This window comes from Schistocerca gregaria, chromosome 9 (genome assembly GCF_023897955.1).
Source record: "Schistocerca gregaria isolate iqSchGreg1 chromosome 9, iqSchGreg1.2, whole genome shotgun sequence".
Lineage (NCBI taxonomy): Eukaryota > Metazoa > Arthropoda > Insecta > Orthoptera > Acrididae > Schistocerca > Schistocerca gregaria.
Genome location: NC_064928.1, coordinates 195,733,951 through 195,756,103, shown reverse-complemented (window position 1 = coordinate 195,756,103; position 22,153 = coordinate 195,733,951). Strand labels below are relative to the sequence as shown.

Sequence of the window (22,153 nt, the reverse complement as noted above, 5' to 3'; positions counted from 1 at the left end):
TGTTATAGTTTTTTAGATTTAAAGTAGGAAAATAACCATGAACTGTGCATAATAATTCTATTATAATAAATAGAGGTCCACAGATGACACATAGTTTTTGAAACCCATCTGGGTAAACAGAAAAAGATACACAGTGTTTTGCAGAATGTGGAGTTTGAAAACTGAAATTTAAGTCTTAATCATCAAAAAGACGACAGGAGCTTCCAGTTCCAGTAAGATCAAAACTTTTACTTGAGGAACGCAAATGGATAAAGTAAAAAACACTATACAATACACATTACTCCTGTATACTGCGAAAAAGATTATTCATGAGTGATGTGACTGACCCACCACAGTTAAATAGTCATGTTAGGAAAATGTTTTGGAAGCAAAGAAGGCATCATAAATTTTAAGCCAAGCTAACAAATGCTGAGTAAAGACAAAATGAGTGCAAGGAGAGCAGAGGAGGTGCCCAATGAATTCGAAAGAGAAATTTTGCCAACCTCTCTGACTAGTAAGTTTCAGCCTTTCTTACAGCCAATAAGCAGATCAAAACCATCTCAACAGTTGCTCAGTGATCATATTGGTACCAAAATGGAAGAAAAGAGCAAAGGTGGAAATACTGGATTCAGTCTTTCAAAATTGTTTCACTGTGGAAGATTCTAAAGTGGTTCCTCCTGTAAATCACACAAATGCTGCGTGGCAGATATTGAGATAAGTGATTACAGAAAAGAAATGTAATTAAAATCGTTAATCCTGTTGGGACTGGACAACCCTGTTACCTTTTCCATGTTTAAGAATCACATTTCAGTTTACAGACTCCAACTTCTGCAAAACTTAATGCATTTTCCCTTTCTATTGATAGAGATGTGTTTCAACCACTGTGTGTCATCTTTGGATCTCTGTTTCTATAAAAATATTACACAAAGTTCATGGTTGTTTTCCCATTTTAAGCCTAAAAACTATAGCACGAGAATTTTTATTTGATTTTGATTGCTCACATGAAATTATGTTAATTGTGAAAGTGAATCTGTACAGCTCAGCTTGCATTTAATAACCATAAAAAGGCATGAACGAAAACCTGCCTGTATGAATCAACTTCCACAATCAATGTAATTTCAAGTGAGCAATCAAGACAACAAAAAACTCACAATTATAGTTTTTACAGAAATAAAGTTAAATCTACACATGCCCCACAGGAGTCAAAAGATGTGCGGATAAACAGAAAAAAAGAAATACAGTGGGATTCACAAGAACCTAAATTTAAAATCACTCAATAGCAGAAATCAAATGGACCTGATGTGATATCAAAGAAATAGAAATTCTACATGGATTACATACAAGAAATTGCTCCCCTTTTGCCAGTAGTTTGTTGTAGGTTGCAAGACCAATGAAAGGCACAAAGTGATTGGAGAAAAGTACAAAATTCCTGCACAAATATTCAGTCAGATCTTGATAAGATTTCAATGTGGTGCAGAGATTGGCAAATTGCTGTAAATGTTCAGAAATGTAAAATTCTGCACTTCACAAAATTAAAAAAAATGTAGTAGCATATGAGTATAATATAAAAGAGTAACTGTTAGAACCCACCAACTCTCACAAATACCAGAGTGAAATGAAATGATCACACAGGTTCAGTCATGGGTAAAGCAGGTGGCAGACTTCGGTTCATTGATAGAATACTGGGGAAGTGGTGGTGGTGGTGGTTAGTGTTTAATGTCCCGTCGACAACGAGGTCAATAGGTTCGGAGCACAAGCTCGGATGAGGGAAGGATTGGGAAGGAAATTGGCCGTGCCCTTTTAAAGGAACCATCCCGGCATTTGCCTGAAACGATTTAGGGAAACCTAAATCAGGATGGCCGGAGACGGGATTGAACCGTCCTCCCGAATGCGAGTCCAGTGTGCTAACCACTGCGCCACCTCGCTCGGTAATACTGGGGAAGTGCAATCAGTCTACAGAAGGGATTACATACAAAACACTCTTGTCACTGGTTTTAGAACATTGCTCTAGTGTGTGGGACCTGTACCAGATAGGACAGCCACGGGATATTGAACATATACAGAGAAGGGTAGCAAAAATGGTCACAGGTTTGTTTAATCTACGGGAAGGTGTAACAGAGGTACTGAAGGAACTGAACCGGCAGACTCTTGAAGGCAGACGTAAACTTTCCCGAGGAAGTCTATTAACTAAGTTTCAAGAACCGGCTTTAAATGATTAATCTAATAATATACACAACCCCCCTAAATATTGCTCACATAGGGATTATGATGACAGGATTAGAATACTACATGCAAAGAGGCATTTAAACAACCATTATTCCCGCATTCTATATACGAATTGAACAAAAAGAAACCCTAATAACTTGTACAATCGGACATACCCTCTGTCATGTACCTCATGGTGGTTTGCAATATAGAGGTACATGTAGAGGTATGACACTACTGACATTTTCCTAGTTTATTGAAAATATATATTTTCCCACTTGTTTTAGTTGTCCTTCGTACTTTGGTAATCACTGTGTCATGCTCATTACTACTCTTTCGATGTGCAGATTCTCAATAAAGTCAGGTCTGTTTGTTGCTATTAAATCTAATGTATTTCTGTAATTGCTGGGATTCCAAACTGTGTGTTCAATGTAGTTTTCAGAGAAGATATTTAGTAATGTTTCACAGGATGACTTATCATGGCCACAATTAGCAAAAGTGTAATTCTGCCAGTTGATTGTTGGATAATTAAAGTCTCCACTGATGATTACAGTATGATCGGTAAACTTACGTTAAAATGAACTGAGGTTCCTCTACAGTTTTCATTTACATAACAAGAGTCTGGTGGGGGATAGTAGGATCCAATTACTATTCTAGTCTTGTCCAAACAATCACAATGTGGCTTCAGTTTCCATCTCTGTGGAGTTAAGTTGATGCCACATGTCCACTACAACCTTCTTACAATGTGGCAGAAAATTCAACCAGCAGTTAGATGGAGTTACTATTGGATACCCTCCTCCATATGCCAGGCATCTGTGCCCCTCTTGTTTCTACAGAGCGATGAAACATTTGTTGTACTCCACGAACTTCCATAGCACCACTTGTTCCTCTAAAATTAGCCACACAGTTGTGTTCTTTATGTTCATTGACTTTACAACATTCGCAATATTTAGACATTACCTCCACATCTTAACACTTTACCAGTGTCTACACTCGTGGCAGTCACTACTCCATTCAGAGAAGTATGTCCTCTTTTCTGCCAACTTCCATCAAGTGCAACTGCAATATCCGAACATCCATCATTTTCTTCCACTGCTTCCCTTGCAGCCAGTTTCATACTTTCCCCACTGACCTCACATACAGCTTTCTCTAATACTGCAGTCAATTTTTCAAATTTATTTGGTGGTTGATGTTCTCCCTGCAGCCAGGCCCTTGCCAGTGGATCGTAAGGCATAAGCTAATCTAGTATTGATTTCATAAGGGCCACTTACATCTGGTTTTGAAGAACTCATAAATGAAATCACAGCTGAGCATTTAGTGCAAATTAAATCGACAGGTATTGCTAGGCCTTTTCTCCCACTGGCACCGTCAAGAATTTTCACTCACCACACTGTCTACATTGTGGAAATTTAGAAACCGCATCTGATAATGTTCTCAAATTTATAATGTTACTGCACCCCACGCCACTTACAGTAAATTCGCTTTAACTCTCTTGAAATGGTGAGAGCTTCTTTGATGATATACTTGTTGCAGAATTACAATTACAAACATCTTTGCCAGGTGTGACAGCCTCTTGTACAGAAAGCTTTCTAAACTTGGTTCCTCTAAATTGTCGTTTCTTGAAGATGCCTTTACATTTCGTCATCTTCAATAAACATGTCTAAAAAAAGCACTACAAACTTAAGTATAACAACTACTTGCCATCACTCTAACAAAACTAACTGCATGTTTGAAAGCGTGTTGTTTACAAACAGCAGAAACAAAAGAATATTAACCGTTGTATTCCAAGGATAGCCAACACACTCTGAAAAAAAATTCCCTAATGTGCAATGTAGGGGATATAAAATATATGCAGAAAAGTGGATGACAGAAAAGTGGGCTTGGCACATAAACACACGTGGTAGGAAAATGATCCACGAATGATCGAGAGGGGAGGGGGGCAGGGGGGGGGGGGGAGATTCAGCAAAATCCTTTTCAGAGTACTTAAATAAAACCTTAATCTATCAAAATATGATGAAAACTGAAAATCGATTTTTTTCGACCTGAACCACAGTGTGGTCCCCTGAAGTTGGGAAAGGTGGAGAAGCCACATCAGCTGGGAACCGAAGACCAGTCCCAAAAAGTTGTGCAACTCAATTACAAAGAGTAACTGATTGTCTAGGTAAAGCACTGGGTGTGACTGGACAGTAAGAGAGTGACAGAAGTGTACGACACGAGTCTTGGCGTCAAAATCAAAAGCCATGGGTGACAGCCCATGACAATGCCTTTCGAAACACAACCTGTTGGTGACTCAACAACAATACTAGAGAAGAAATAATAAAAGCAAAAGTGTTTGGCATATGAGGAGGGCAATACTGAAGCCCCACAGCCATCACTAGACCATTGCTGGCCACAAAAACAGGGACAAGGTCAGCAAAGAGCAATGCAGGACCCTGTTCTCTTGGATATGGGGGTACTGAGTGAAGCACCCACCTGAACCCAAAATGTACAGTGCAATACGAAGTTCTTGACAAAAATCAGGAGTGGACCCGGAGACACCACTCGTGTAACTTAGTAAGGATATGGTGATGCCATGTCACATCATAAGCCTTCTTTAGGTCGAAGAAGACAGCGATGAGCTGCTGACAATGCTGTCTGGATGGTGGACTCCAGGTAAACCAAATTATCAGCAGTGGAGCAGCCTTTGTGAAAAACGCCCTGAGATGCAGCCAAAAGGCCCTGAGACTCAAGGAGCCAACACAGACACAGGTTATGATGATCCATGATCATGTGTTGTCACTAGTCGAGATGCCAGGGACCCACTGACATAGGTTCTGCGGAACATTGCTTGGGGGGGGGGGGGGGGGGGGGGGTTGTCTGGTGTTTCAGGGGCCACCAGAATCTCCACCTTGGGCCCAAAAGAATCTAAGAAGACTACTTTTTGTCCCCCTGTTTAGAAGATGAGGACTGGGAAGGTGTCTCTGAATTGGTTTCAGGGACAGAAGAATAAGATGTCCAATGGCCAGCAGCCCACTGCTCCTTCAGCCACTGGTCAGCATCTGGCTGTGGACTAGCAGGAACTGTGGAAGGAAGAGTGCCAAGGGATCTCTTCCTAGCTAGAGAAGCCAGAGGAGGATTAGGCAGCTATAGCTGGAGGATGGGAGCCGGTGTCTCTGGCAGGTGAGGAGCCAATGCTCTCTAAGTGAGCACAGTGGAAGCACCAGAAGGGGCCCCAACCACCTGGGAGGGGGGCAGGTATAAGGGCCCAAGGGCCCACTGTAAGAGGCACACCAGAGGAAGGCAGTGTTGACAGGGAAAGCAATGATGTTGCAGCTGTAGTGTAAGGTTGTGTCATTTGTATGGCATTAAGAGGCTCACACACTTTTTTTGACCTCTTGATATGTGAGCTTGTCCAGTCTCCTACTTCTGAATATCCTTCTGTGGCTTAAAAATGGAGCAATCTGGCGAGCAGAGAGAGAGGAACTCACTGTAGTTTACACAGATGGGGAGAGGGGCACAAGAAACATACACTTGCACCGCATGTCCACAATCCCTGGGTACAGGGGTTAGCATCAAAACAGGAAGTCGTATCTGCACTTCACACACCTGAAGCATCTCATAGGAGGAACATAGCATTTCACATCACACTGGCAGACCATCACCTTGATCTCCTTGGGCAATGTATCATCCTCGAAAGTGAAGATGAAGGCCTCAGTAGCTACTCTTTTTATCCCTTAGTCCCTGTGAACATGAAGTGGACACCCCCTCGTTCAAAGTTGACCTGCGGCTCATTGTCAGATTGCAAAAGAAAATGACAGTGAAAGATGATGCCCTGGACCATGTTGCGACTCTCATTGGTAGTGAGAGTCTCAGAAGTGTCACCCAACTTTTCACAAATCAGGAGGGAACTGCTCTTCGTCTTACAGATGGCTGCAACTTCCCTGTATCTGTCCTCAATGTGTTCCACAAAAAAATAAAGGCTTTGCAGCCAAAACGGCATCTGTGTCAGTCCTGGTACAGACCAGAAATTGGGGGCGGGGGGATTCTGCTCCTTGTCTTCTAGTCCTGCGTTCCTCCCACAGCATGAACAGGGAATCATATGATGCCTTTCCATTTGAAGAGACTGCTGGGGCCACGTGACCACCAGCAGCACAAAGTTGACGTCACTTCATATGCAAACTACACTCCACGGTGCCACCCACTCTGAAGGGGAACTCTCCCCATCGATACTATCCAGCCACAGCAATGCAAACGTGACCATTAATCTGTTGCCGGGAGTCCCCATGCCACAGTCATGATGGGCACATACTCAGAGGCATACATGTAGAGTGTGCGGCACAGGCATCAACAGTGCAATCCCTGTGCGGGCTATCATCGTGCAGGTACTTGACTCCATCACAATGGGATGGGTCCTGTGTTGGGTTTGGGCATTGTATGAAAGAAGAGTACCTAGGTGGAAGAGCACAGAGGCAGAGCATATTGCACACTGGCGACCTTCCCTGCACAATATGAAATACTGCAAAATTTGGAGAAGATGGCAGGTGAGACTCAATAATGGGGACCATATAACCGTCAATGGAAGGTGAAAATAACGCTGGGAGTGAAACTAAAAATCAAGACCAAAATCGTGAATGAAGTCCATGCAGGACTTGCACCAAAATGGTCATCAGATGGATAGTCAGAGGAGGTAAGAGATAGTCAAAGTGTAAGTTTGTAGCACAGAGAGAGGAAACAGTGCTGCAAAGGTGGTAGCAAGCATGTACTCACCAAAGGGTGGTGAGCCCCCTGTGGGACTTTGTTTTTGAGTTATTAATGAAATTTTAACTTTAGGTGATTGGAGCTCATCAAAACAAACTACTTGCAATGTCTTCTTGCTTCTAAACATGCATGCACTTTTGGAAACGGACTGTCAACACCCTTTAAAATATCTCTTGATGATTTAGAACAGTTTTGCAGGTTTCCACGACATGTCAACGTAGAGTATCTGCATCTGGGTGATGCCCTGAATAGACCAATTGTTAAGGTGCTCTCAGAGATGATTATCAAGATGACTGAAGTTAGTAAAATGTACAGGACGTGGAACTGGTCCTCCTCTATTTATCTGTCATGTAACTGGATAGATAAAAAAAAACTACTTACCATGAGGCACTAGGAGACCACATATGTAAAGGTATTTAAATTTGCAAGCTTTTGGAGCCACATGTTTGTTCTTCTGGCAGAAGGGTTGAAGAAGAAGGAAGGAGGATTAGTGAGGTTTAGGTAATGGGGTTGGGTTGTTTCGAGTAGAAGACCAGACAGCGAGGTCATCGGTCTCATCGGATTAGAGAAGGACGTTGAAGGAAGTCAGCTGAGCCCTTTCAAAGGACCCCTCCCGGCATTTGCCTACAGTGATTTAGGGAAAGTGTGGAAAACCTAAATCAGAATGGCCGGATGCGGGTCTAAAATGTCATCGTCCAGAATGCGAGTCCAGTGTGCTAGCCATTGCACCACCTCGCTCGGTTAGGAAATGGGGAGAGAGGTTTTTTTTTTTTTTTTTTGTCATCAGTCTACTGACTGGTTTGATGCGGCCCGCCACGAATTCCTTTCCTGTGCTAACCTCTTCATCTCGGAGTAGCACTTACAACCTACGTCCGCAATTATTTGCTTGGCATATTCCAATCTCCGTCTTCCTCTACAGTTTTTGCCCTCTACAGCTCCCTCTAGTACCATGGAAGTCATTCCCTCATGTCTTAGCAGAGACATTTCTCGTCACCTAAAACCCTGGGACAGGAGAGCTCTATCAAACAGAATGAGACGGAAAGACAGACTGAGGGCGGATTGGATAAGATGTGAGTTGAAAATCTGAGAGCTAAACCTCATCTGGTGCAGTCCCCAATCATCAGTCTTTCCTTCTCATCCCATCTGCTAAGTCTCCCCTGGTCCAACGTTCTGGGAAACTTTTCCGAACTCTCCTCATTTCCTAAACCTCACCACGCCTTTTCCTTCTCCTTCGACCATTCTGCCAGAAAAAGCCACTGGCTTGCAAATTTAAGTATCTTTATAACTGTATTATCTTGTTGTTGCTTTGTGAGTACCTTTTTAATCCATCCAATTATTTTATATTTTCAAAAATTGATTATTTTTGTTAGTATATTCAGCTGTCAAGGCAGCCATCAGCCAGTGCATCTCAAACACCAAGGCTGAAATGCACTGGAGCTCCATCAGGCATAAACTAAATGTTTCTCCTTATTTGCAGAGGCATATCATTTAGGATGTCTTTGCGACTGTTATCCCTGTAGGCAGCATCTTTAAGATGTGCTGGGAGAATGCATGGTCCTATCAGACTGTCACTTACAATTCCAGCCCACACATTATTCTCAAATTGATGCAGATGTCTACCGTGTACTGTAGCATGAGGATTGTAGTCAGCCCATGTGTGTTCACTGTGAAAATTTGATATTCCATTTCTTCCAAACACTGACTTGCCTATAAACAACAATGGAAAGACTAGCAATAGTCACAGTCTGTACAACAAACCATCAGCAAAAGTTCCTCCAGGGATGATATGGACTCATGAGTTGCTCAGGAAATCCGTATGGAACTTTAATGAGATGTACAGTGTGATTGTAATTAAAGTTAAACTTTAAAACCACTGTAGAAATAACACTACTTGTCAGAATGACATCAAATTTTAATGGAATATTATCGTAGAAGGGGGCAAAACAAATGGCAGAAAAAAATAAATAATTACAAAATGTAGCAATAGATGGCACTGTAAGCATCATAATTTAATAGTGGTGACAAATGAATCAAAAAACAATGACTAAGATGAACTTTTGATGTTGGTTGGGTGTGGGATTGAAGGGACCAGACTGCTAAGGTCATCGGTCCCTTGTTCCACGATAAAATCACACGAAATAAAAGCTGTCAGTCGTTAAAAACAGAGAACTGAGACAAGGGACGACACAATACAAGAAAGACAAAGACCAGACAAACGGAACTAAAATCACACCGAGTGTGAAGGTGGTTGGCTGACCATGAAAATAAGGAAAAGCCAACCACCAAATGACATTAAAACCCACAGTTTCAAACCACAGGCCAAAGGCCCAAGTCAACACAGGAAATAAAAGGACAAACACTCAAATCATACGATAAAAACCCCCTGCCCGAATAAAACTCAACACGAGGTCCGCCATAGCAACGTCATCACATAAAAGGGCAGGGAGGGTATCAGGCAGCGCAAACGTCTGCCTGAGTCCTGTTAAAAGCGGGCAGTCCACCAAAATGTGGACCACCGTCAGAGCTGCCCCGCAGCGACATAGCGGTGGGTCCTCCCAGCGCAACAAATGGCCGTGCGTCAGCCACGTGTGGCCAACGCGCAGCCGGCAGAGGACGACAGAGTCCTTCCGAGAGGCCCGCATGGAGGAGCGCCACACACCGGTTGTCTCCTTCACCGCCCAAAGTTTGTTGGGCGTGGGCAGGGTGCGCCACTCGTCACCACAGGCACCAAGCACTTTCTGGCGAAAAAGCGACAGGAGATCACACTCCATAAGGCCGAGTTCCAGAGCCGGTGAACTCACTGCCTGTTTAGCCAGCGTGTCAACCCGCTCATTGCCCAGGATGCCGACATGACCTGGGGTCCAAACAAAGACCACGGAGCGGCCACAACGGGCAAGAGCATGGAGCGACTCGTGGATGGCTATCACTAGACGGGAACGAGGAAAGCACTGGTCAAGAGCTCGTAAACCACTCAGGGAGTCACTACAGATGACAAAGGACTCACCGGAGCGGGAGCGGATATACTCTAGGGCGCGATAGATGGCAACCAACTCAGCAGTGTATACACTGTTCCCGGGTGCCAGCGACCGTTGCTCACAATGATCCTCTAGAGTAAGAGCGTAACAAGTGCGACCAGAGACCATCGAACCGTCGGTATAGGCCACGGCAGATCCGGGAAACTCGGCAAGGAGAGAAACAAAGCGGCGGCGGAGGGCCGGAGGAGGGACCGAGTCTTTCGGACCCTGTGCCAAATAAAGCCGAATGCATGGTCGGCGCACACACCAAGGGGGCAGACGGAGATTGGCCCGGAAAACAGGCGGGAGAGGAAAAAACTCAATCCCACACAGTAGAGCCCGGATGCGAACCGCGATCGTACACCCTGACCGGGGCCGCCTGTCTGGAAGATGGACGATCGAGTGCGGGAACAGGAGACGGTAGTTGGGATGCCCTGGCAAACTACAAACGTGGGCAGCATAAGCAGCCACAAGTCGGTCGCACCGGATCCGCAATGGAGGAACACCAGCCTCCACAAGTAAGCTGTCAACAGGGCTTGTCCGAAATGCTCCTGTGGCGAGTCGGATCCCGCAGTGATGGATGGGATCCAGCAATTGCAACGCTGATGGCGATGCCGAACCATAAGCCACACACCCATAATCAAGGCGGGACTGGATCAGCGCTTGATACAGCCGGAGAAGGGTGGACCGATCGGCACCCCATCCGGTGTGGCTAAGACAACAGAGAGCGTTTAAATGCCGCCAGCATGTTTGTTTAAGCTGCCTAATATGAGGCAGCCAAGTCAACCGGGCATCAAATACCAGTCCCAAGAACCGATGCGTCTCTACCACAGCAAGAGGTTCACCGTCAAGGTAAAGGCGTGGCTCAGGGTGAACCGTGCGACGCCGGCAGAAATACATAACGCAGGTCTTAGCGGCCGAAAACTGGAAGCCGTGCGCTACAGCCCACGACTGCGCCTTGCGGATAGCGCCCTGCAGCTGGCGCTCAGCAACTGCAATGCCAGCGGAGCTGTAGTAGAGGCAGAAGTCGTCTGCATACAACGAAGCTGCGACGGACGATCCCACCGCCTCAGCGAGCCCATTGATCGCAAGTAAAAACAGGGAGACACTGAGGACAGACCCCTGTGGGACCCCGTTCTCCTGGACCCGGGAGGAACTATGGGACGCAGCAACTTGCACGCGGAAGGAACGAGACGACAGAAAATTCTGAATAAAAATCGGGAGCGGGCCCCTAAGACCCCACCCATGAAGTGTGGCCAGGATGTGATATCGCCAAGTCGTATCGTACGCCTTCCGCATGTCGAAGAAGACGGCAACCAGATGTTGGCGGAGTGCAAAGGCTGTACGGACGGCAGACTCTAGGGAGACCAGATTATCGACGGCAGAGCGGCCTTTACGGAACCCACCCTGAGACGGAGCCAGAAGGCCTCGAGACTCGAGGAGCCAACTCAACCTCCGGCTCACCATACGTTCTAGCAACTTGCAAAGAACGTTGGTGAGGCTTATGGGGCGGTAGCTGCCCACCAAGGCACAGTCCTCCACCGAGGGGACCCGGATGAACAGGGAATCGCAGATGCCGCCGCAGAAACGATGCCGGTGGTGACCGACTGAACCACCGCATCAATGGTGTCAGGGGAAGGAGGTGCGATAGTGGCGAGAGAGGAGAACAAGCCCCAATCAGCCTTATTCAGAGCCCATCTGGAGGGGCGTTCAGAAGAGTGACGCTGTGGTAGTGACAGAAAGATGGGGAAATGGTCACTACCACATAAGCCGTCATGGACACTCCAGTGGATAGATGGTGAAAGTCCGGGGCTGCAGATAGAAAGGTCGATGGCCGAAAATGTGCCATGGACTACGCTGAAATGTGTCGGCTCTCCCGTGTTTAAGAGGCAGAGGTCAAGCTGCGAGAGAAGAGTCTCGACATCTCTACCCCGGCCAGTAATCGCGGCGCTACACCACAGGGGGTTATGGGCGTTAAAGTCGCCCAGTAACACAAAAGGAGGAGGCAGTTGTGCTATCAATGCAGCCAACACATGACGCGAGACATCACCATCTGGCGGAAGATACAAACTGCAGACAGTAATAGGCTGAGGTGTCCACATCCTTACAGCAACAGCCTCTAAAGGTGTGTGAAGAGGTACACATGCGCTGTAGACAGAGTTAAGGATGTAGACGCAGACTCCACCAGATACCCTCTCATAAGCTGCCCGGTTCTTGTAATAACCCCGATATCCACGTAGGGCAGGGGTCCGCATTGCCGTAAACAAAGTTTCCTGTAGGGCAATGCAGAGGAAAGGGTGACTGCTGATGAGTTGGCGAAGCTCAGCAAGGTGGTGGAAAAAAGCGCTGCAGTTCCACTTGCAGTTCCACTGGAGTATCGCTTTGTCCATGTCCGAAAAAGGCGTGAAGGGGCCGAGGAGGCAGATCACGCCACTGAGTCACCTGCTGCCACCGATGGAGGACCAGTACAATCTGCTTCCATGGTGTCTGAGGGTCCGGCGAGATCCAGGTCCTCAGCGGACGCCCGGATCTCCACCTTATCCTCTGACGCAGAGCCTGTAGGGAGTAGTGGGGTGGATGCCACCGCGTGGTCCTTGGCCTTAGAGGTCTTCTTCTTCGTCTTGTCTCTCTGGTCCTTGGGTTTCATTGGCTGGGAGGGCTCCAGCGAGTCAGTCTCCGGGACGGAGGAGGAGCGGGAAGCCCTGCGACCAGCCGCTGGTCTGCTTTTCTTCCATTGGCTGACGTCACCCTTCCCAGAGGCGGAAACCTGGGAAGGAAGGGACCCAAGGGACCCTCTCCATGCTATTCGAGCTGGGGAAGTTTGAGGCTTCCCCAGCTTAGAAGTGGGGACTGAGGTCCCCGATGGTTGGGGGGTTGCTGCTCCTGAGGCAGGTAGAGCAGGAGCAGCAGGGAGCGAAGTGCCCCCCACCATCAAGGGGGCAGGTGTAGCATTCCGGCTCTGAGAGGTGGCAGTCTGAGGGAGAGCTAATGGGGCCATAACAGTAGTAGCCGCGGCGTAAGAGGCAGTCATTCGAACAGGATGGAGGCGTTCGAACTTCTGCCTGTCCTCAGTGTATGTCAGGCGGTCCAGGGTCTTATACTCCATGATTTTGCGCTCTTTCTGGAAGATCCTGCAGTCCGGCGAGCAAGGCGAGTGGTGCTCTCCGCAGTTTACACAGATGGGAGGCGGAGCACATGGAGCATTGGGATGTGATGGGCGTCCACAATCTCGACATGTGAGGCTGGTAGTACAGCGGGAAGACATATGCCCGAACTTCCAGCACTTAAAGCACCGCATCGGGGGAGGGATATATGGCTTGACGTCACAACGATAGACCATCACCTTGACCTTCTCAGATAAGGTATCACCCTCGAAGGCCAAGATGAAGGCACCGGTGGCAACCTGCTTATCCCTTGGACCACGATGTACGCGCCGGACGAAGTGAACACCTCGCCGCTCTAAATTGGCGCGAAGCTCGTCATCAGACTGCAATAGAAGGTCCCGATGGAATATTATGCCCTGGACCATATTAAGACTCTTGTTGGGCATGATTGTAACCGGAACATCCCCCAGCTTGTTACAATCGAGTAACCGGCGGGACTGGGCGGAGGACGCCGATTTGATCAAAACCGAGCCCGAGCGCATTTTGGACAAGCCCTCCACCTCCCCGAACTTGTCCTCTAAGTGCTCGACAAAGAACTGAGGCTTCATGGATGTAAAGGATTCACCATCAGCTCTCGTACACACCAGGTAGCGGGGCGTGTATGGTTCGCTGGCAACCTTAGTCTTTCGTTCCTCCCATGGTGTAGCCAGGGAGGGGAATGATTTGGGGTCATATGTAGTTGCGTTGTATTGAGCCCTGGAACGCTTAGAGACTGCTGGCGGCTGGCCACCAGCAAGAGATGATGTACCACGCTTCATTGCGGGTCATCCGCCCTGATGCCACCTACTCCGACCAAGGGCCCTCCCCACGGGCGCCACCCAGCCTCAGCAATGACCACCTGGCAGGATGGCCATTGCCGGGAGTCCCAATGCCCCAAGGAGATAGGCATCTACTCCTTGGCATACGTGGGGAGTTAACGGCGCTGGCATCAGCAGAGCGATCCCTGTGTAGTCAGGGGGCTACAGCCAACAGGGTACATGGCGGCCCCACCACAACGGACTGGCTACCGTGCTGGATTTCAGGTGATGTAGTCCAATATCGTCATTGGCGCATAAAGCGACACAGCATAGCAGACTGCAATAAACTGCACCCAAGAACAAATCCACGCCCAAGAGATGGTAGGTGAGCGGGACTGCTAAGCGATGACGACAAACCTGGCTAGAGATGGTAATGCATGATGGACACATCGCTCCTTGTAAGGCGCCCTTCCCCAATCGGCTCGCTCTTCGGAAAATTTAGAAGGATGGAGGTCAAACCCGTTAGGGGACCATCTCACAAGGCCAAAACGTTTGAGACTCCTTTTAGTCGCCTCTTACGACAGGCAGGAATACCGTGGGCCTATTCTTACCCCTGAACCCACGGGGGGGGGGGGGGGGGGGGGGACTTTTGATGTAAAACAAACTGTACTACTCAGTGTACATGGGTGTACAGGTGCGATACTGTTAGTTATGTAAGCCCATCCACCACGGCAGGTTCATATCACAGCGGATGGGAAAAGTCTATTTTTAATTGACCTGAGGCCACAAACCACATAAAAAGCATCAATCAAAATCAATCTGATGATTAGTTTCTGTGCAACTGGCACACACTGTCCACTGTTTTCTGCAACAAGTTGGAATTGAGAAACAGCATGTTCCACAACTGATCGAAGTGTTTCCGGGGTCACGTGCAGAATGTGTTGCACAATGCGTGTCTTCAGTGCAGCTAAGTTTGCAATAAGAATACAGAACACATCTTTCACAAAGCCCCACAGCCAGAAGTCACACGGATTAAGATCAGGTGATCAAGACAGCCAAGCTATAGGGAAACGGCGGCTGATAATTCTAGCATTTCCAGTATGGCACTTCAGCAGCTGCTTAACTGAATTTGCAATTTGCGAAGGTGCACGATCTTGCAAAAAAATGATCCCATCCACACACCCATACTATTTGGAGAGCTGGATTGATGTTTTTCCACAAAAGACACTCATGGTGCTTACCAGCGACAGTACAGGTAAAAGGACTGGAAGCACCTGTCTCAAATGGTCCTGAGCACTATGGGACTTACCTTCTGAGGTCATCAGTCCCCTAGAACTTAGAACTACCTAAACCTATGTAACCTAAGGACATCACACACATCGAAGCCTGAGGCAGGATTCGAAACTGCGACCATAGCAGTCGCGCGGTTCCAGACTGAAGCACTTAGAACCACTCAGCCACACTGGCCTGCGGCACCTATCTCTTTGAAAAAATATGGCCCTATGATAAATGATGCTGTATACCCGCACCACACACAGACCTTTTAAGGATGAAATGGTACTCCATCTCCATACCTCCATCTCCATACCTCCATCGTGTGGCGGAGGGTACCTCGTACCACAACTAGCATCTTCTCTCCCTGTTCCGTTCCCAAACAGAACGAGGGAAAAATAACTGCCTATATGCCTCTGTACGAGCCCTAATCTCTCTTATCTTTGTGGTCTTTCCGCGGAACGTAAGTTGGCGGCAGTAAAATTGTACTGCAGTCAGCCTCAAATCCGGGTTCTATAAATTTCCTCAGTAGCAATTCACGATAAGAACGCCTCCTTTTTTCTAGAGACTCTCGCCCAAGTTCCTGAAGCATTTCCATAACACTCGCGTGATGATCAAACCAACCAGTAACCAATCTCGCAGCCCGCCTCTGAATTGCTTCTATGTCCTCCCTCAATCCGACCTGATAGGGATCCCAATTGTTCAAGCAATACTCAAGAATAGGTCACACCAGCCTTCTATAAGCGGTCTCCTTTACAGAAGAACCACATCTTCCCAAAATTATACCAATGAACCGAAGACAACCATCCGCCTTCCCCACAACTGCCATCACATGCTTGTCCCACTTCATAACACTCCGCAATGTTACGTCCAAATATTTAATCAACGTGACGGTGTCAAGCGTTACACTACTAATGGAGTATTCAAACATTACAGGATTCTTTTTCCTACTCATTTGCATTAATTTACATTTATCTGTATTTAGAGTTAGCTGCCATTCTTTACACCAATCACAAATCCTGTCCATGTCATCTCTAGAGACTTCCACCCAAGTTCCTGAAGCATTTCCATAACACTAGTGTGATGATCAAACCTACCAGTAACAAATCTAGCAGCCCGCCTCTGATTTGTTTCTATGTCTTCCCTCAATCAGACCTGATAGGGATCCCAAACACTTGAGCAGTACTCAAGAATAGGTCGTATTAGTGTTTTATAAGCAGTCTCCTTTACAGATGAACCACATCTTCCCAAAATTCTACCAATGAATCGAAGACGACTATCCGCCTTCCCCACAACTGCCATTACATGCTTCTCCATCTTTATATCGCTCTGCCATGTTACGCCCAAATATTCAATCGACGTGACTGTGTCAAGCGCTACACTACTAATGGAGTATTGAAACATTAGAGGATTCTTTTTCCTATTCATTTGCATTAATTTACATTTATCTATATTGAGAGTTAGCTGCCATTCTGTACACCATCACAAATCCTGTCCAAGACATCTTGTACCCTCCTACAGTCACTCAACGACGACACGTTCTCGTACACCACAGCATCATCAGCAAACAGCCGCGCATTGCTATCCACCCTATCCAAAAGATCATTTATGTAGATAGAAAACAACAGCAGACCTACCACACTTCCGTGTGGCACTCCAGATGATACCCTCACCTCCGATGAACACTCACCATCGAGGACAACGTATTGGGTTCTGTTATTTAAGAAGTCTTTGAGCCACTCAAATACTTGGGAACCAATCCCATATGCTCATACCTTAGTTAGGAGTGGGTCACCGAGTCAAACGCTTTCCGGAAGTCAAGGAATATGGTATCCGTCTGATACCCTTCATCCATGGTTCACAAGGTTTCATGGGAAAAAAGGGAGAGTTGTGTTTTGCTGGAGCGATGCCTTCTAAAGCCATGCTGATGCATGGACAGCAGCTTCTCTTTCTCAAGGAAATTCGTTATATTCGAACTGAGAATATGTTCGAGAACCCCGCAAAAAACTAATGTTACGGATATTGGTCTGTAATTTTGAGGATCCGTCCTTCTACCCTTCTTATATACAGGCATCACCTGCGCTTTTTTCCAGTCGCTCGGGACTTTATGTTGGGAAAGAGATTCGCGATAAATGCAAGCTAAGTAAGGAGTCAATGGAGTAGAGTACACTCTATAAAACCGAATTGGAATCCCATCAGGGTCTGGCGATTTATTAATCTTCATCCCATTCAGCTGCTTCACAACCCCTGGGATGTCTATCAATATGTCTTCCATACGGGAATCTGTACGAGACTCAAACGGCGTTATGTTTGTACAATCCTCCTGCGTGAAAGATTTCTCAAATGCTAAATTTAAAATTTCAGCTTTCATTTTGCTGTCTTCCGTTGCCAGGCCAGACTGATTAGTGAATGACTGGATGGAAGCCTTCGACCCACTTACTGATTTTACATACAATCAGAATTTCCTTGGGTTTTCAGCAAGATCTTTTGCTAAGGTATGACGGTGGTAGTGGTTGTATGCTTCACGCATCGCTCTTTTTACAGCAGCACAAATCTCTACTAACTTTTGCCTGTCCTCATTCTCCCGATCTTTCTTGTACTGTGAGCGCATCTGCCTTTGCTTCCTGAGCATTCTCAGAATTGCGCTGTTAAACTTACAGGTCTTTTCTATCTGTAACCCACTTTTTCGGCACACACTTGTCCAATGCATGATTTACAATGTGTTTAAAATTTCCCCATAATTCTTCCATGTCCATTGTACCGGAAGTAAATGAAGTCGATTCATTTACTAAGTGGGATACTAACAACTGCTTATCTGCTCTTTCTAGTAAGAATACTCTCCAAGCCTTCTTCACAGACTTTTTAACTTTCGTAACCATAGTCCTACTGACAACATCATGATCACCAATTCCTGTCTCAACACTGACACCGTCGATGAGATCTGGTCTGTTCGTGGCAACCAGATCTAAAATATTTCCATTATGCGTTGGCTGTCGATTTAGCTGCTCAAGCCAGTTTTCGGATAATGTGTTCAAAAGTAATTCACACGACGGCTTGTCTGTACCACCTGTAATGAATCCATAGACATCCCAGCCTATACTAGGTAGGTTGAAGCCGCCTCCGACTAATATAGCATGATCTAGGTACTTCTGTGATACAGAATGTAGACTCCCTTTGAATGATTCTAAAACTGTCACAGTGGAACCTGGTGGCCGGTAATAACACCCCACAATTAACTTTATTTCCCCTAGCCCTGTTAAACGTGTTCAGATAACTTCACAATCACACACTACTTCGACCTCAGTAGACACAATATTTTTGTCAATTGCAATGAAGACACCACCTCGTATAGTGTCTAATCTGTCTTTCCGATACACGTTCCAACTCTCACTAAATACTTCAGAACTCCCTATCTCAGGGTTCAGCCAGGTCTCAGTCCCGAGAATAATTTGGGCGCCACACGCTTCCTGGAGGGCAGTAAATTCAGGAACTTTATTCCGATCACTCTGAAAATTTACTGCTAATATCTTGATAGCTGAAGTGTATTTACACTGAGCGCGTCCTGATTTCCCTGCCTGCACGTCGACTTCTGAGTGTTCATCAGGACACCTTGCACTACTGCCTAGCCTAAAAAACGCCCATGTGCACGCCACAAGTACTCTGCTACCCGAGTAGCCCCTTCCTTTGTGTAGTGCATCCCTGACCTATCTAGGGGTATCCTGCAATTCCCCACCCAATAGCACAAGTCTAGAAATTTGCAGCCAAGACCGTCACAGAGTCGACGAAGCCTCTGGTTGAGACCCTCCACTCGGCTCCAAACCAAAGGACCCCGATTCAGTCTGGGAACGATGCTGCAAATAGAGAGCTCTGCTTGCACCCCACATTCGAGGCCAGCAGTCTTCACAAAATCCGCCAACCACCTATACAAACCGAGGTCATTGGTGCCGACGTGAGCAACAACTTGCAGACGACTGCACCCCGTACGCTCGATATCTGCAGGCAAGGCCACCTCCACATCTTGGATGAGGCCTCCCAGCAGACAATCCGAGTGCATGTTGAATTTCTTTCCAACTCTGTACGCTATTTCCTTAAGAGGCTCCATCAGCCGCCTAACGTTGGAGCTCCCAATAACCAGCAAGCCTTTGCCCCCGTGTGCCTGCTCGGACCCTGCTGAAGGAGCAGCCACCTGCCCACTGACACGATGAACGGGTAAGGCCAGCCTCCACATTGGCGCTCGAGGCAGCAGCCTGAAGGCGGCTGACTGTGGCCAACAGCACGCTCAGCTGCTCACGAACCGCGGCCAGTTCCTCCTGCGCCCGCACACAGTACGCACCCACCCTAACCATCCTACTGCAAATATCTGACGACTCCGCGAATTTACACTCTTCGGCTATCAATAAGAAATATTACACCTCTCAACTACGAGAATACACAAGGATCAAGTGCACAAACACTCGGAAAGAAATTAAGAAACTAACTACAAAACAAATATGAAAGCTAAATATGCGACTCGCTACTGCACTGATACTTCACCAGCAGCTGCTCAAGGCTCTCTGTCAGATGGAAGTGAGCTTTGTCTGTCTACAACATCTGCCAAGGCCAATCACTGTCCACTTCCATGCGGGCAAGAAATTCTAAAACAAAGGTCTCTCTTGCTGGCAGGTCAACAGGAAGCAACTCGTGCACATGGGTAATTTTGAATGGATAGCAAAGGAGGATGTTTCGTAGGATTTTACACACTGTGCTCACAGGTATGTCCAATGTTCAGGCAATTCTCTGTGCGCTACACATTGGCACATCACCACTCATTTCCTCCTGCATTGCTGTGGCCACTGCTTCTACTGACATCAAATCAATTCCTTTCCTTCCTCTACCAGGTTGCACACCAAAAGAACCTGTCTTTTCAAATTTCCAAATCATTTTCTCCAGACTCATGGCACTCTTCCAACCAACACCTTTTTTCAAACACTTCAGTGTCTGGAACCTCTGCAGGGCGACTTGTGCACAGCCATCAATCTTGTAATACAGCGTTACACACAGAGCACGATCCTGCATTGAGACACTCAGAGAAAGTTGCAGACATGAAAGGAGGAAAAGCCATGTACCCTGAGTGTTTATACCAACTTCAATGGGTCGTGCGCATGAGAGGTGTTTCATTTATGTATTCTGAGACATACAGCACCATCTATTGATCAATTTTCACACTATTTTTTTTTCTTTTGCCATACCTTTTCCCCCTTCTCCAATAATATCCTGTTGCTATTTGATATCGCTCTGACCAGTGTTGTTATTTCTACAGAGTATTGAAAGTTTATCTTTAATTATAATCACTTTGTACAACATGTCAGGGCCATCTGTCTTGTGCTGATAACTGGCTCTTCTTCAACAGCCCACATGAACAACATACAATCTTCCTCAATCCATAGTATGTGATGCTTCTGATCCTGCCTTGGCTACACAAAGATACACAGGACCAAATGTAGGATGACAGCTGTCTTTGGCCTGGGAATGCTGTCTGATACAACTGTACAGCCTCAATTCCATTACTTGTCAGGAGGGTAGTATATAAAATGACTATTCTGCCATGTTTGAACAGTTCACTACCCACCTGTAGTAGATGTACACAATGGACATGAAGACATACAAATACAAATAACTCTCCCTGGCAACACAATGCCATGTACGATACAGAGCGTCAGACAAGTACATAGATACACTAGGTGATCAAAAGTATCTGTACACCGCCAAAAAACATACGTTTTCGTATTATGTGCATTGGGCTGCCACCTACTGCCAGGTACTCGATATCAGAGACCTCAGTAGTCATTAGACATCGTGAGAGAGAAGAATGGGGCACTCCACGGAGCTCATGGAGTTTGAATGTGGTCAGGTGATTGGGTGTCACTTGTGTCATACCTCTGTACGCAAGATTTCCATACTCCTAAACATCCCTAGGTCCACTGTTTCTGATGTGGAAATGAAGTGGAAACAAGAAGGTACAGGCTGACCTCGTCTGTTGACTGATAGAGACCGCCAACAGTTGAAGAGGGCTGTAATAGGCAGATATTTATCCCAACCATCACACAGGAATTCCAAACAGCACCAGGCTCCACTGCAAGTACTGTGACAGTTAGGCAGGAGGTGAGAAACCTTGGATTTCATGGTTGAGCAGCTGCTCATAAGCCACACATCATGCCAATAAATGCCAAACGATGCCCCGCTTGGTGTAAGGAGCATTAACATTGGATGACTCAACAGCGGAAAAACGTTGCGTAGTGTTACGAATCACGGTACACAACGTGGCGATCTGATGGCAGGCTGTGGGTATGGTGAATGCTCAGTGAACGTCATCTGCCAGCGTGTGTAATGCCAACAGTAAAATTCAGAGGCGGTGGTGTTATGGTGTGGACGTGTTTTTCATGGAGGAGGCTAGCACCCCTTGTTGTTTTGCGTGACACTATTACAGCACAGGCCTACATAGATGTCTTAAGTGTGGTTACAAGACAATAACATCCCTGTAATGGACTGGCCTGCACAGAGCTCTGACCTGAATCCTATAGAACACCTTCGGAATGTTTTGTAATGCAGACTTCGTGACAGGCCTCACCTACCAACATTGATATCTCTCCTTAGTGCAGCACTCCGTGAAGAATGAGCTGCCATTCCCAAGAAACCTTCCAGCACCTAACTGAGCGTATGCCTGTTAGAGTGAAAACTGTCATCAAGGCTAAGGATGGAGCAACACCATATTGAATTCCAACATTACCAATGGAGGGCACCACAAACTTTTAAGTCATTTTCAGCCAGTTGTCCTGACACACTTGATTACACAGCATAGGTAAGATAATTTGATTGCGTACTTGGAACCTGTTGAAAGTCAACTTTCATTACTTTAATAACTCAAAAACAAAGTGATTTTCACTTTATGTATATATCAATATTATTGATGTTTTGGCATATGGAACATGTTCCAGAACCAATGATCTCAGCTTTTTGGTTCCTTAGGAATTCACACACATTTGAACATTTGGAACATGTTACCAAG

At 46.4% G+C, this 22,153-nt stretch overlaps 1 protein-coding gene across 10 annotated transcripts in view; it reads right to left on the bottom strand.

The window, feature by feature from the left end:
- LOC126292298 (casein kinase II subunit beta-like) overlaps positions 1 to 22,153 on the bottom strand; it is a 65,184-nt gene that overhangs the window by 41,434 nt on the left and 1,597 nt on the right. The gene's annotated exons all lie outside the window — the stretch shown is intronic.